Raw genomic sequence first — 17591 nt, 5'->3', positions numbered from 1 at the left:
TGTAGGTGAGGAGCGGCGAGGAGGAAACAAGGAGAGATGCGTACGCAAAGGAGAGGAAGATGACATACCTGAGGGAGAGTATCCAACGGTGAGGCTATACGCAATCGTGCGGCTGCAGGCCGACCGGCCCAACTTTGGGCCGGCGCGCCGGCGCCCAGTAGTCGTCTTTTTTAAACATCTTTCAAGGAACACAAAAGAACATATCTTCTGTCATAAGTGTAAAATTCAAGTTAAGTCACTATTTGATGAACCTGTGTGGTTGTACGCTTGCACCGACACTGATAAAAACACCGGTTTAAAGAGAAAACAAATATAAGACGTTTCAGATCACTACTACAAACGGAGTAATCACTATCTTTTTCCCCGGGTTCTCTTTATTGAAACTATGTGTACAAGATAAATCACTAAAGTAGTGATATAAACGCTTTTATATTTCTTTACGGAGGGAGTATTTAAAAAAATGTGTACAAGAAAAACACAATATACTAGTAGCAGTAGTTGGTGTTGCCAGTGATCCAATCAAACTAACGTATTCGAAGATCAGAAGATCAATATAAAGTCACTACCTTTTCCATTTGCATAGGGGTGGCACAATGTATGCATCTAAGTTTGTTTTTCTTTTTGAAAAGGAGGAAGATCCCCAGCCTCTGCATCTAGACGATGCATGAATCCACTTTATTAATTATTCACAAAAGACCTTACAAAGTAATGCAGCAATAAGACTGAAGCCACCATCTGCCCTCCTGCGCGAGTCCATCATCCATCATCGCACATCAGACGCCTAATCTCCAGGGCGCCATGCCGTTTAGATCGATCGCCATCAATGTGTATGATGAAGCACCGCTCCACCGAAGATGTCCTCAAGAATAAATATGATGAAACACCGCTCCACCGAAGATGTCCTTAAGAATAAATAGAAACCTAAATTCGTCTCCGTGAGGATTTGAACCCATGTGTTGGGTTTGCACATCCACTTTCCAACAAGTTGAGCAAACCCAGGGGTCGTGGTTTGTATATCTAAGTTTGTGGGAATGCCTATGTTGCAGGTCTGAGTGTTCTCATTATTTCTAAGTTATTCGTGCGACATCAAGCTTTAACAGTAAAACAAGTGCAATTCTGTTGTGCTATTTGTTTGCTATTAGCATCTGAAGTTCATGCTTTCCATTTCTAAACATGTACAGAGAAAAAAGCACCTGAAGCCAACTTTAACAACAACTTTAATAGTGAAGAACAAACTCATCTATCCCGCAGGCAGCCAGATTGCAGTAGTGTGCAAGAGAAAAACTTGAACCAAATTGAGATCAAGCATCCCGAGGTGATCGGCCACTACCTTGCGAGATCCCGCGCCAAATCATTACAGACTTATGCTCGGTTGCTTCCTTGACGAAATTTACCTCCACCTTATATTATAAAGCACGAACACCGATCACAAGGTAACTGCTGGCGCGAACGGCACATCAAGCCCAAAAGGAAAAAAAAAGACAAAAATGCCAACAATGACAACTTGACAAGCACGGATGGTCCGCCATCACTGCGTCCTCCATTTACGTCCCACCACTCGCCCTGGCACTGGACCGCCGCGTACCAAACAACGCCTTCAAGAAGGAATGCGACGCCAACGACGCTGCTTCCCGGACAAGTCATAGAGTTTTCCCCGGCACGCAGAGGGGAGCGGGGGATGGGTAGCACCAACGCCCTTCAGGAAGGAATGGCAGCACCCACCGGCATCACCGCGTTGGAGCCAGATGAACCGGCAGGGATTTCTTCCGCACCCCCATGCCCCGGCACCCACTAGAACGGAGCCATCCCACCATCTTGCCACCCGCAAGCACGCGCCACCACGGTCTTGGACCCATCCACGCCGTCCCGCTGTGAACACCACCACGAGGTCTAAGAGAGAAGAGGCAAGAAGCGCCCAAATGGTACGGGCGAAAGCACCGGAGCTGAACGGGACGGAACTACCTCCACCGCCGTCGTGTTAGAGGTCTCTGCCTCCAGCACCAACGCGGATTGCCGACCAGACGCCGCATCCGAGGCAAACCAGGCTACCCGGGCTTGGCCGGGCCCATATCGGGACCGCAAAGCCCCGACCACCGTGCTGCTACATGCAGGCAACCGAGCCACCACCCGCCACCAGCCCGACGCACCTTTACCGCCTCCCGAGAGCCACACCAACGCCACGCCTGCCGTTGGAGGCCGCTGCCACCGTCGCCCGGGCCAGGCCTGCGGTAGGCGCCGCCGACGGCGGCTGGGGTGGTGGAGGAGAGAGGGGGTGCACTCGCGAAGGAACGAGGAGGCGCGGTCAGTTGCCCGCGGGGGAGGCACGGCCGATCATCCGCAGGGACGACGCGGTCGCGATCGGCGGAGGGTTGTTTGCTTCCTTCAGGAGACTAGTTGGTTGTGGTTGGAAAAATCTGTAATCAGGGCTGACCCTATCATTATTGAGGCACAATGAACCTTAATATATATACTCTATTATATATATACTGATAATTCTTCCGCACTTCATCCCTATCAAATGAGCACTGCATTGTCACCAGAAAAAACTGCATGCATTTTTTCGGCAGTTTTTTCGATCCAGTTTCTAAACTGTTTGTCAGAATGAGGTGTATGATATATCGTTGGATAGCTATGGAAAATGCACAGCCTCGTCATGTTGAACACTTTTCGAGATTCATCGCGGTTTAAGAGCAGTTTCAAAAACAGTGCGCGCATGACGGGATGCAGCGAGCGTATTTCCGCGATTTTTTCTAAACCGCACATCGAAATGAAGCAAACGATACGGCATTGGAAAGATATCGTCGAGCCGCATCTTTTTCATCTGTATTATTTTCTTTAATTCGTTACGGTTTAAGAGCAGTTTTAAATTTAGTAAATCGCGGAATTCTGTCTTTTTTTGATTTTTTTGCAATTTTTGTACTGTTTTCACTTTAGTTTTTGAACTGTTTGTCGAAATGAGTCGTGCGATACCCCGTTGGAAAGCTACGGGCAAGCCGCAACTTTCATATGTTGAAATGTTTTTGAGATTCCTTATGGTTTTTAGTTAATTTTGAAAATCGTGCGGCTGACGACGAGAGACAGCGGCCGTTTTTCACGAAATTTTTACAAACCGCTGGTCGAAATGATTCAAATTATATGATGTTGGAAAGATATCAGTGATGCACAACTTTTTCATGTAGAACACTCTCTCTAATTCCTTATGGTTCAAGAGTAATTTTGAAATTACCTGTACACGAACACTGTTTTTCGTGATACTAAAATCGACGAGGTGAACTTCATCGGTGAGGAAAGTGCACTGCTTCGGACGGAAAACTACACTGCATTCGATGGTTTCTTTGGTTCTTTTTTCCAACTTTTTTTATGAACGAGATTATACCGCGGAGATGAGGGCAAGTGAACCGTGACATGTATTTAAGTGAACCACATTACTATCTTGTTGTTTCGCTAAAATTTTCGCAATTTTCATGTTGGGCGCAAGTGAACATCAACACTCTCAAAAGTGAACGACATCCGAGGACTAAACACACTGCAAGTGTTGATGTAGTCGACTGAATGTTGAGACACACGAAAACACTTTGCACTTCATACACGAGTATAACTGAATCGTATGAAATTTTTGCCTTTTTCTAACTTTCTTTCATAGGATTAAGTGGACCACATGGTCAATGTTAGTGTACTGTATGATTTTAAATTCATCAGGATTGCGTGGTCGAGACTTGAGAACAACATTATTTTGACAACAAAAATGAACCTGGCGCGAGTTGAGTGGACTTCATTTTTATTTTTTAAAATGTTCTTTTAACACGTCTGGACTGCTATGAACACCTACTATACTGCAAACTTTTTGTGAAGCGGTAAATAGAATTTCTTTGTCGCATTCGCTGCATCTTTTTTTAGCTATAAGTGGACTACATGAGTTTTCATAGGGAACCACATTATATGTTTGAAGTAAACCACAACAGTTTGCAAAGGGAACCACATTACGGTTTTTTCTAAACTGCATCTTTTTTTTAACAGGCCAGTAATTGCGGAGGCAAGGTCAGTGCACTACAAGTTTTAATTCAGTGCACTTCTGAAATTACCATTTTTTTGTCATGCAGGGAAACCCACACGCCGACTGAATTGCAAGCAGACATGTTGCCGAATGGCTCATCGTCATCCTCCTACATGTGTCGAAGGAGGATCTAACTGAAACTACATGCGCCGTGAACCTTGCAGCCGTACTGCCTCCTACCCTCGTCTACCAGAAATCCTCTGCATCCCTTGGCCGAGGACCAACCGCACCGCACCAAGGGACCAGGCGAACTGCAACACATGAAAAAACAAAAAACAAAAAGAATTCAAAACTGCAAAAGAACGTCGGCAACTAAGCGCACTGCATCGAGGACCCAAGCAAACTCAGGTTTCATGGAGATGAGAAGGAGACTCTTCGGAGGCGTAATTTTGGGAAGCTGCACATGCAATAGGTGGTGGAGGAACGGGGATGCGAGAGTCGTCGTCGACCTCCACGAGCTCACCGAATTCGGCGGTTGGTGGTTTGTTGAGGGCGGCGACACGGATCCGACGTCTGGCCGATGCGGGGCACGACACGGACGGTGATGTAGACGCGGGGAGGAAGAATGGACAGCCACACGGAGGCACGGGAGGGCGTTGGCGCGGATCCGGCGGCTAGCCGACGTGGGGCCTGACAGGGACGGCGACGCCAATTCAGCCGGCACGGCGACGCGGAGGCGCGGGCTGAAGGTTGCGCAACGGTGGTGTGGATGAAGGACATGGTGGGGGCGGTGGAATGCGGTCGGGCTCTTGCTAGGTAGGTAGGGGCAGCACGGGCCAACAAGGTAGAGCTCCTCTGCTCGTCGTTGGCGGGGGGTGGCTGCTGCTTTTTTGCACTACGTGGACTGCACGGTGCGGGATGGGTGTGCTGCATGCACCCACGCAGTGGACTTCACGGCGCCGCCACCGGTGGCTTGATGGAGCAGACCACAGGAGGCCCAAAGAGGATGGCGGGGCGGTTGTGGGCGCGGCTGCCGGCGAGTACAAAGAAGGGAGAAGGCCCTGGGAGACTGCCAGCCATCCTATCGTAGCCGTCGCGCGGGGAGGCCACGCCCGCTGGTAGGCAGAGGGGCAGCGTGGGGTACCGGATTCGGCGGTAGGGCGTTGTGAGGGGGTCGTCGTGGCCTGGATCCGGTGGTGGGGGGCCACCGCGGCCTGGATCTGGTGCTGGCTAGTGCTGTGAGGTGCCCTGGGGGGCACGAGACCATCGCAACTCGCCGACGAGGGGAGGAAGGCCGGGGAATTCGACCGCCAGAAGGTGTGGCGCGCTGGCTGTTGGGGAACGTAGCAATTTCAAAAAATTTCCTACGTACACGCAAGATCATGGTGATGGCATAGCAACGAGAGGGGAGAGTGTTGTCCACGTACCCTCGTAGACCGTAAGCGGAAGCGTTAGCACAACGCGGTTGATGTAGTCGTACGTCTTCACGATCCGACCGATCCAAACACCGAACGTACGGCACCTCCGAGTTCAGCACACGTTCAGCTCGATGACGATCCCCGGGCTCCGATCCAGCAAAGCTTCGGGGATGAGTTCCGTCAGCACGACGGCGTTGTGACGATGATGATGTTCTACCGGCGCAGGGCTTCACCTAAGCTTCGCGACGATATGACCGAGGTGGAATATGGTGGAGGGGGGCACCGCACACGGCTAAGGAACGATCCGTAGATCAACTTGTGTGTCTATGGGGTGCCCCCCCGCCCCCGTATATAAAGGAGCCAGGGGGGAGGAGGCGGCGGGCCAAGGAGGGCGCGCCAAGGGGGGGAGTCCTACTCCCACCGGGAGTAGGACTCCCTTCTTTCCTAGTTGGAATAGGAGAAGGGGGGGAAAGAGGAGGAAGAGGGGAAGGAAAGGGGGGGCGCCGCCCCCCTTCCCTTGTCCTATTCGGACTAGGAAGGGGAGGGGCGCGCGGCCCCCTCCTGCCTCCTTCCCTCTTCTCCCTCGAGGCCCATGTAGGCCTAATAACCACCCGGGAGGGTTCCGGTAACCTCCCGGTGCTCCGGTAAAATGCCGATTTCACCCGGAACGATTCCGATGTCCAAATATAGGCTTCCAATATATCAATCTTTATGTCTCGACCATTTCGAGACTCCTCGTTACGTCCGTGATCACATCCGGGACTCCGAACAAACTTCGGTACATCAAAACTTATAAACTCATAATAAAACTGTCATCGTAACGTTAAGCGTGCGGACCCTACGGGTTCGAGAACTATGTAGACATGACCTAGAACTATTCTCGGTCAATAACCAATAGCGGAACCTGGATGCTCATATTGGTTCCTACATATTCTACGAAGATCTTTATTGGTCAAACCACATAACAATCATACGTTGTTCCCTTTGTCATCGATATGTTACTTGCCCGAGATTTGATCGTCGGTATCCAATACCTAGTTCAATCTCGTTACCGGCAAGTCTCTTTACTCGTTCCGTAATGCATCATCCCGTAACCAACTCATTTGGTCACATTGCTTGCAAGGCTTATAATGATGTGCATTACCGAGAGGGCCCAGAGATACCTCTCCGACAATCGGAGTGACAAAACCTAATCTCGAAATACGCCAACTCAACATGTACCTTCAGAGACACCTGTAGTACTCCTTTATAATCACCCAGTTACGTTGTGATGTTTGGTAGTACCCAAAGTGTTCCTCCGGTAAACGGGAGTTGCATAATTCTCATAGTTACAGGAACATGTATAAGTCATGAAGAAAGCAATAACAATATACTAAACGATCAAGTGCTAGGCTAACGGAATGGGTCATGTCAATCACATCATTCTCCTAATGATGTGATCCCATTAATCAAATGACAACACATGTCTATGGTTAGGAAACATAACCATCTTTGATTAACGAGCTAGTCTAGTAGAGGCATACTAGTGACTATATGTTTGTCTATGTATTCACACATGTATCATGCTTCCGGTTAATACAATTCTAGCATGAATAATAAACATTTATCGTGATATGAGGAAATAAATAATAACTTTATTATTTCCTCTAGGGCATATTTCCTTCAGTCTCCCACTTGCACTAGAGTCAATAATCTAGATTACATAGTAATGATTCTAACACCCATGGAGTCTTGGTGCTAATCATGTTTTGCTCGTGAGAGTGGCTTAGTCAACGGGTCTGCAACATTCAGATCCGTATGTATCTTTCAAATCTATATGTCTCCCACTTGGACTTGGTCCCGAATGGAATTGAAGCGTCTCTTGATGTGCTTGGTCCTCTTGTGAAATCTGGATTCCTTTGCCAAGGCAATTGCACCAGTATTGTCACAGAAGATTTTTATTGGTCCCGATGCACTAGGTATGACACCTAGTTCGGAAATGAACTCCTTCATCCAGACTCCTTCATTTGCTGCTTCCGAAGCAGCTATGTACTCCGCTTCACATGTAGATCCCGCCACGATGCTTTGTTTAGAACTGCACCAACTTACAGCTCCACCATTTAATAAAAACACATATCCGGTTTGTGATTTAGAATCGTCCGGATCAGTGTCAAAGCTTGCATCGACGTAACCATTTACGACTTGCTCTTTGTCACCTCCATATACGAGAAACATATCCTGAGTCCTTTTCAGGTATTTCAGGATGTTCTTGACCGCTGTCCAGTGATCCACTCCTGGATTACTTTGGTACCTTCCTGCCAAGCTTATTGCTAAGCACACGTCAGGTCTGGTACACAACATTGCATACATGATAGAGCCTATGGCTGAAGCATAGGGAACATCTTTCATTTTCTCTCTATCTTCTGATGTGGTCGGGCATTGAGTTTGACTCAACTTCACACCTTGTAGTACGGGCAAGAACCCTTTCTTTGCCTGATCCATTTTGAACTTTTTCAAAATTTTATCAAGGTATGTGCTTTGTGAAAGTCCTATTAAGCGTCTTGATCTATCTCTATAGATCTTGATGCCCAATATATAAGCAGCTTCACCGAGGTCTTTCATTGAAAAACTTTTATTCAAGTATCCCTTTATGCTATCCAGAAATTCTATATCATTTCCAATTAATAATATGTCATCTACATATAATATCAGAAATGCTAAAGAGTTCCCACTCACTTTCTTGTAAATACATGCTTCTCCAAAAGTCTATATAAAACCATATGCTTTGATCACACTATCAGAGTGTTTATTCCAACTCCGAGATGCTTGCACCAGTCCATAAATAGAACGCTGGAGCTTGCACACTTTGTTAGCACCTTTTGGATCTACAAAACCTTCTAGCTGCATCATATACAACTCTTCTTCCAGAAATCCATTCAAGAATGCAGTTTTGACATCCATTTGCCAAATTTCATAATTATGAAATGTAGCAATAGCTAACATGATTCGGACAGACTTAAGCATCGCTACGGGTGAGAAAGTCTCATCATAGTCAACCCCTTGAACTTGTCGAAAACCTTTCGCAACAAGTCGAGCTTTATAGACAGTTATATTACCATCAGCGTCAGTCTTCTTCTTAAAAATCCATTTATTCTCAATGGCTTGCCGATCATTGGGCAAGTCAACCAAAGTCCATACTTTGTTTTCATACATGGATCCCATCTCAGATTTCATGGCCTCTAGCCATTTTGCGGAATCTGGGCTCATCATCGCTTCCTCATAGTTCGTAGGTTCATCATGGTCAAGCAACATGACTTTCAGAATTGGATTACCGTACCACTCTGGTGCGGATCTTATTCTGGTAGACCTACGAGGTTCAGTAGAAACTTGATCTGAAGTTTCATGATCAATATCATTAGCTTCCTCACTAATTGGAGTAGTTGTCACAGGAACCGGTTCTTGTGATGAACTACTTTCCAATAAGGGAGTAGATACAATTATCTCATCAAGTTCTACTTTCCTCCCACTCACTTCTTTCGAGAGAAACTCCTTCTCTAGAAAGGATCCGATTTTAGCAACGAAAATCTTGCCCTCAGATCTGTGATAGAAGGTGTACCCAATAGTCTCTTTTGGGTATCCTATGAAGACACATTTCTCCGATTTGGGTTCGAGCTTATCTGGTTGAAGTTTCTTCACATAAGCATCGCAGCCCCAAACTTTAAGAAACGACAACTTTGGTTTCTTGCCAAACCATAGTTCATAAGGCGTCGTCTTAACGGATTTTGATGGTGCCCTATTTAACGTGAATGCGGCCGTCTCTAAAGCATAACCCCAAAACGATAGCGGTAAATCAGTAAGAGACATCATAGATCGCACCATATCTAGTAAAGTACGATTACGACGTTCGGACACACCATTTCGTTGTGGTGTTCCAGGTGGCGTGAGTTGCGAAACTATTCCGTGTTGTTTCAAGTGTAGACCAAACTCGTAACTCAAATATTCTCCTCCACGATCAGATCGTAGAAATTTTATTTTCCTGTTACGATGATTTTCTACTTCACTCTGAAATTCTTTGAACTTTTCAAATGTTTCAGACTTGTGTTTCATCAAGTAGATATACCCATATCTGCTCAAATCATCTGTGAAGGTGAGAAAATAACGATATCCGCCGCGAGCCTCAACATTCATTGGACCACAAACATCAGTATGTATGATTTCCAACAAGTCAGTTGCTCGCTCCATAGTTCCGGAGAACGGCGTTTTAGTCATCTTGCCCATGAGGCACGGTTCGCAAGTACCAAGTGATTCATAATCAAGTGATTCCAAAATCCCATCAGTATGGAGTTTCTTCATGCGCTTTACACCGATATGACCTAAACGGCAGTGCCACAAATAAGTTGCACTATCATTATTAACTCTGCATCTTTTGGTTTCAACACTATGAATATGTGTATCACTACTATCGAGATTTAATAAAAATAGACCACTCTTCAAGGGTGCATGACCATAAAAGATATTACTCATATAAATAGAACAACCATTATTCTCTAATTTAAATGAATAACCGTCTCGCATCAAACAAGATCCAGATATAATATTCATGCTTAACGCTGGCACCAAATAACAATTATTTAGGTCTAAAACTAATCCCGATGGTAGATGTAGAGGTAGCGTGCCGACCGCGATCACATCGACTTTGGAACCATTTCCCACGCGCATCGTCACCTCGTCCTTAGCCAATCTTCGCTTAATCCGTAGTCCCTGTTTCAAGTTGCAAATATTAGCAACAGAACCAGTATCAAATACCCAGGTGCTACTGCGAGCATTAGTAAGGTACACATCAATAACATGTATATCACATATACTTTTGTTCACTTTGCCATCCTTCTTATCCGCCAAATACTTGGGGCAGTTCCGCTTCCAGTGTCCAGTCTGCTTGCAGTAGAAGCACTCAGTTTCAGGCTTAGGTCCAGACTTGGGTTTCTTCTCTTGAGCACCAACTTGCTTGTTGTTCTTTTTGAAGTTCCCCTTCTTCTTCCCTTTGCCCTTTTTCTTGAAACTGGTGGTTTTGTTAACCATCAACACTTGATGCTCCTTCTTGATTTCTACCTCCGCGGCTTTTAGCATTGCGAAGAGCTCGGGAATAGTCTTGTTCATCCCTTGCATATTATAGTTCATCACGAAGCTCTTGTAGCTTGGTGGCAGTGATTGAAGAATTCTGTCAATGACACTATCATCAAGAAGATTAACTCCCAGTTGAATCAAGTGATTATTATACCCAGACATTTTGAGTATGTGTTCACTGACAGAACTATTCTCCTCCATCTTGCAGCTGTAGAACTTATTGGAGACTTCATATCTCTCAATCCGGGCATTTGCTTGAAATATTAACTTCAACTCCTGGAACATCTCATATGCCCCATGACGTTCAAAACGTCGTTGAAGACCTGGTTCTAAGCCGTAAAGCATGGCACACTGAACTATCGAGTAGTCATCAGCTTTGCTCTGCCAGATGTTCTTAACGTCGTCAGTTGCATCAGCAGCAGGCCTGGCACCCAGCGGTGCTTCCAGGACGTAACTTTTCTGTGCAGCAATAAGGATAATCCTCAGGTTACGGACCCAGTCCGTGTAATTGCTACCATCATCTTTCAACTTTGCTTTCTTAAGGAACACATTAAAATTTAACGGAACAACAGCACGAGCCATCTATCTACAAACAAACGTAGACAAGCAAAATACTATCAGGTACTAAGTTTCATGATAAATTTAAGTTCAATTAATCATATTACTTAAGAACTCCCACTTAGACAGACATCTCTCTAGTCATCTAAGTGATCACGTGATCCAAATCAACTAAACCATGTCCGATCATCACATGAGATGGAGTAGTTTTAATGGTGAACATCACTATGTTGATCATATCTACTATATGATTCACGCTCGACCTTTCGGTCTCCGTGTTCCGAGGCCATATCTGTATATGCTAGGCTCGTCAAGTATGACCTGAGTATTCCGCGTGTGCAACAGTTTTGCACCCGTTGTATTTGAACGTAGATCCTATCACACCCGATCATCACGTGGTGTCTCAGCACGAAGAACTTTCGCAACGGTGCATACTCAGGGAGAACACTTCTTGATTATTAGTGAGAGATCATCTTAAAATGCTACCGTCAATCAAAGCAAGATAAGATGCATAAAGGATAAACATCACATGCAATCAATATAAGTGATATGATATGGCCATCATCATCTTGTGCTTGTAATCTCCATCTTCGAAGCACCGTCGCGATCACCATCGTCACCGGCGCGACACCTTGATCTTCATCGTAGCATCGTTGTCGTTACGCCATCTATTGCTTCTACGACTATCGCTACCGCTTAGAGATAAAGTAAAGCAATTACAGGGCGTTTGCATTTCATACAATAAAGCGACAACCATATGGCTCCTGCCAGTTGCCGATAACTTCGGTTACAAAACATGATCATCTCATACAATAAAATATAGCATCACGTCTTGACCATATCACATCACAACATGCCCTCCAAAAACAAGTTAGACGTCCTCTACTTTGTTGTTGCAAATTTTACGTGGCTGCTACGGGCTTTAGCAAGAACCGTTCTTACCTACGCAAAAAAACCACAACGATAGTTCGTCAAGTTGGTGCTGTTTTAACCTTCGCAAGGACCGGGCGTAGCCACACTCGATTTAGCTAAAGTGAGAGAGACAGACACCCGCCAGCCACCTTTAAGCACGAGTGCTCGCAACGGTGAAACCAGTCTCGCGTAAGCATACGCATAATGTCGTCCGGGCCGCTTCATCTCACAATACCGCTGAACCAAAGTATGACATGCTGGTAAGCAGTATGACTTGTATCGCCCACAACTCACTTGTGTTCTACTCGTGCATATAACATCAACGCATAAAACCTAGGCTCGGATGCCACTGTTGGGGAACGTAGCAATTTCAAAAAAATTCCTACGTACACGCAAGATCATGGTGATGGCATAGCAACGAGAGAGGAGAGTGTTGTCCATGTACCCTCGTAGACCGTAAGCGGAAGCGTTAGCACACCGCGGTTGATGTAGTCGTACGTCTTCATGATCCGACCGATCCAAGCACCGAACGTACGGCACCTCCGAGTTCAGCACACGTTCAGCTCGATGACGATCCCCGGGCTCCGATCCAGCAAAGCTTCGGGGATGAGTTCCGTCAGCACGATGGCGTGGTGACGATGATGATGTTCTACCGGCGCAGGGATTCGCCTAAGCTTCGCGACGATATGACCGAGGTGGAATATGGTGGAGGGGGGCACCGCACACGGCTAAGGAACGATCCGTAGATCAACTTGTGTGTCTATGGGGTGCCCCCCCGCCCCCGTATATGAAGAAGCCAGGGGGGAGGAGGCGGCCAGCCAAGGAGGGCACGCCAAGGGGGGAGTCCTACTCCCACCGGGAGTAGGACTCCCTTCTTTCCTAGTTGGAATAGGAGAAGGGGGGAAAGAGGAGGAAGAGGGGAAGGAAAGGGGGGGCGCCGCCCCCCTTCCCTTGTCCTATTCGGACTAGGAAGGGGAGGGGCGCGCGGCCCCCTCCTGCCTCCTTCCCTCTTCTCCCTCGAGGCCCATGTAGGCCCAATAACCCCCCGGGGGGTTCCGGTAACCTCCCGGTGCTCCGGTAAAATGCCGATTTCACCCGGAATGATTCCGATGTCCAAATATAGGCTTCCAATATATCAATCTTTATGTCTCGACCATTTCGAGACTCCTCATTACGTCCGTGATCACATCCGGGACTCCGAACAAACTTCGGTACATCAAAACTTATAAACTCATAATAAAACTGTCATCGTAACGTTAAGCGTGCGGACCCTACGGGTTCGAGAACTATGTAGACATGACCTAGAACTATTCTCGGTCAATAACCAATAGCGGAACCTGGATGCTCATATTGGTTCCTACATATTCTACGAAGATCTTTATCGGTCAAACCACATAACAATCATACGTTGTTCCCTTTGTCATCGGTATGTTACTTGCCCGAGATTTGATCGTCGATATCCAATACCTAGTTCAATCTTGTTACCGGCAAGTCTCTTTACTCGTTCCGTAATGCATCATCCCGTAACCAACTCATTTGGTCACATTGCTTGCAAGGCTTATAATGATGTGCATTACCGAGAGGGCCCAGAGATACCTCTCCGACAATCGGAGTGACAAAACCTAATCTCGAAATACGCCAACTCAACATGTACCTTCGGAGACACCTGTAGTACTCCTTTATAATCACCCAGTTACGTTGTGACGTTTGGTAGTACCCAAAGTGTTCCTCCGGTAAACGGGAGTTGCATAACTCTCATAGTTACAGGAACATGTATAAGTCATGAAGAAAGCAATAGCAATATACTAAACGATCAAGTGCTAGGCTAACGGAATGGGTCATGTCAATCACATCATTCTCCTAATGATGTGATCCCATTAATCAAATGACAACACATGTCTATGGTTAGGAAACATAACCATCTTTGATTAACGAGCTAGTCTAGTAGAGGCATACTAGTGACTATATGTTTGTCTATGTATTCACACATGTATCATGTTTCCGGTTAATACAATTCTAGCATGAATAATAAACATTTATCGTGATATGAGGAAATAAATAATAACTTTATTATTGCCTCTAGGACATATTTCCTTCACTGGCGCTGGTAGGAGGTGGACAGGGGCGGGGCGGGGCGGTGGCGGCCGGGGTGGCGCTATGGTAGAAGTTGGAGGTAGGTGGGGTTTGGAATCGGGGCAGGGGCAGGGGGGAGGTGGTTGTCGTGAGGGAGGTGGGGGTGAAGATGTCAGGCTCAGTACTAAAGATCCCTGTTTCTGTGTGTCAGTTGCAATGATAGCCGTCCATCTCAGATCCTACGGTCTCCGGGCAAAGTTAACGGTTCACTTAAGTAGGTCGCTCTCCTCCGTCGATCAACCATCCAACGGCTCAGAAGACGCGGGAGAAGCTGTTCACCGTCCGACAAGCCATGTGCTTGCACTTTTCTGCTTTTCTGCTTTACAGCTACTGTAATGGCTATATAAGCCAGCTTCCCCTTCCATTCGAGGCATGTAATAGAGTTATTGGGTGTAAACCCTAGCCGCCGGTGGCGTGCTACTGCTTTCCCTTACTCTTGTAATGAAAACCCTAGCTAAATTCGCCCAAATCCTTGTCTGAAACTTGCTAGTTCGTGCCTAAATTCAGTAAAGAGGGACTCTGGTCCTGACAGAAGATGAGCCGGGTGTGGTGTGGATATTTGTTGCGGTTCGGTTCGCCCGAGAGTAGTCGGGTGTTAGCGGAATAAGGTTAGGTGTTAGCAGAATAAGGTCTTAAGAGGTGTTATTAGAATAGACCCACCCTATATATATATACACACACACACACACACATACATACAATTTCAACAATATATCGTATATCATGAAAAACATAAAGGCACAAACATAAAAAAATTGTAATTTTAGTTAGCAAATAAAGTCTCAATACACCAACTATATGTGATTATAATGTACTCAATTATAAATAACTATTGAATAGATACAACGCGATGAAGTGCACCGAGGAGGGGAGAGGGGGGCATATGCCCCTATCCATGTTGATTTTATGTCCCGCAAAACAATTTTTTTATAATTTATTTAAGTATGTAGATATATTTGACCCTTATTTAAGATGGGCTCTAGGCCGCCACACCTTTTGCCATCGCCTAGGGCTGGCCCTGTCCGTGATGTCAAAGAGGGCGGGTCTCCATTGCACATGCCCGTGATGATCATGCCGCGCAGATGATTTTTGATTTTTGTTTACTGTTAATAAAGCTAGCTTTTTACCACCACCAGCAGGAGCCTATCCGTACATGTTCAGAAAACAATGGATGTGCTTCAGTGGCTAATCGCACACACATAGTGATAGTAGTATAACAGAATTAATAGACCAAGCTAAAACAGAGATTTATAGCTGTTTTCAGTGTTATATAAAGGTGGCTGCCACACAGATAACTTTGAAAATGATGGGAGCACTCAAGCCTGAAAGGACATGACCCAAATTGTTTTCTGGACTCGTTTTTGTCTGAAGGAGCACTTGCACTAGTTAGTTACTCCCTCAGTTCCTAAATACTCCCTCCGTCCGGAAATACTTGTCGGAGAAATGAATGTATCTAGACGTATGTTAGTTATAGATACATCCAATTTTATCCATCTTTTCGACGAGTATTTCCGGACGGAGGGAGTATTTGTCTTTCTAGAGATTTTAACAAGTGACTAGTAAAATGAGTGAATTTACACTCTAAAATGTGTCTACATACATCCGTACGTGATAGTCTATTTGAAATCTCTAAAAAAACAAATATTTAGGAACGGAGGGATTATATGCCTAGTGGAAGGAACCGGAGAGAACCGACGACGACGGGGGTGACACCACCACCACCTTCTTCTTCTTCTTCTCCCTTCCTGATCCGTGGGGCTGACAAGCAATCACGCACACATGGGTGAATGCTGAGTTGCTGAGTATGTTATGAATTTTCCCGCAAAAATAAAAAGAAAGAGTATGTTATGAATTAGTATACTTTACTACTAGAGGAAAACGGAAGCTGCAGCTAGCTAGCTAGCTCTACATGAATCGTAAGGACTAAGGAACGATCCGTGATTTGCACCATGGCGGCCCTAACAAGGACGTTTGTTTCGCTAGTAATTCAACAAGTGAGGTGGTGGCGCAGTTGGCTAGCGCGCAGGTCTCATAGCTGAATTTGCGAGTGATCCTGAGGTCGAGAGTTCGAGCCTTTCGAGCCTCTCTCACCCCACCAAAAATATGACCATCGTTGTGATGAAAATGGTCAGTGCCAACTTGGGTCGCCACATGTACACCTGATTCATCAGGTGAAACCGAGCAAGTCTGAACTTGGTCTACTTTTTTATGTTTTTTCCTGTTATACACCTGATTCATCAGGTGAAACCGAGCAAGTCTGAACTTGGTCTACTTTTTTATGTTTTTTCCTGTTATACACCTGATTCATCAGGTGAAACCGAGCAAGTCTGAACTTGGTCTACTTTTTTTATGTTTTTTCCTGTTAGGTTTGATGCCTCTCTGCCTTGGCGTGTTCAGGGACTGATGTCGCATGCAGTTTGCGGTCCCGGTTCTCTTGTTCCCGGAGAAAGAAGGATTTCTAGTAGGACATCCACAGTAGGCTTTGCTTTCTTCTTGGATGGTATCTTGTTCTTTTGCACTGTTGATTTTTTGCAACCTTCCAGACTTTATCCCGACTGTTCGCATGTTTTTAACCATCTTCAAGAGCAAGCAAGAATAAGACTGTGAGCACAAGATTGAAGAGTACCCTTTTTCCCCTGAAGTTTATTCCAGTCTTACAGAAGCGAAAGGTTGAAGGGTGATTGTTCTTTTTTCTTTCAAAATGTTTATTCCAGTTCTATATACAGAGCCAAACAGCCAATCATCGACCAGAAGCATGCTAAAATGGATACAAGTGTGGCTCAGACCCGACGGGTGCAAAAACAGCTTGCATATATAGTGCGCGTTTCGTACTATATTAAGATCAAACCATTGCATCACGATTTTCCAGAGTTACAGTAAACACCAGTTCATCAAAATCGGGTCCATGGAGGGAAAACAGCACCGTAGCTCCGATTTTATAGCATAGTTTAAATAGATGTTTAACTGTTTGGTAAAGTAGAAGCATCAGCCATGTTAACATTATGCAATTCTGAGTCATCAGCTCATCAAATAGGTGTTCCTCCTGTCGGCATTTCCAACTTTCCCCTGAATTGTGTCAGTTCCAGCATGAATTTATCGCATTTCGAGCGTCCGCCGCATATTTCTTTGCTGGTGTCAGCTACTTTACTCAATAGCATCGCATATCTCATGGTATTTCCTGATTGCTCTATGCCATGGCCGCCCAGGCATTTCTCCTTGCATCGTTTCATCTGTCCTTTAAATTTGGCGGTCCACCTGGGTCCTGGGCACTAGGTATTGCCTTGGTATTTCGTCGACCCCAAACTGTGTGAAGAGTCTGAATATGTGGCAGCACGGTATGCCGTCCCTAGTGAACTTTGCGCATTCGCATTTGATCGCGTTCATGCCAGGTTCAACTAACAGTTCGAAGGAATTCCTGTCAAACTCTGAATCTATGTTACATGTTTGTGCTATGAAGCCTCCAAGCTTCTCCC

This window comes from Triticum aestivum, chromosome 3B (genome assembly GCF_018294505.1).
Source record: "Triticum aestivum cultivar Chinese Spring chromosome 3B, IWGSC CS RefSeq v2.1, whole genome shotgun sequence".
NCBI classification, from domain to species: Eukaryota; Viridiplantae; Streptophyta; class Magnoliopsida; order Poales; family Poaceae; genus Triticum; species Triticum aestivum.
The sequence above is the reverse complement of the archived record's forward strand: the minus strand, read 5'-3'. Positions refer to the sequence as shown.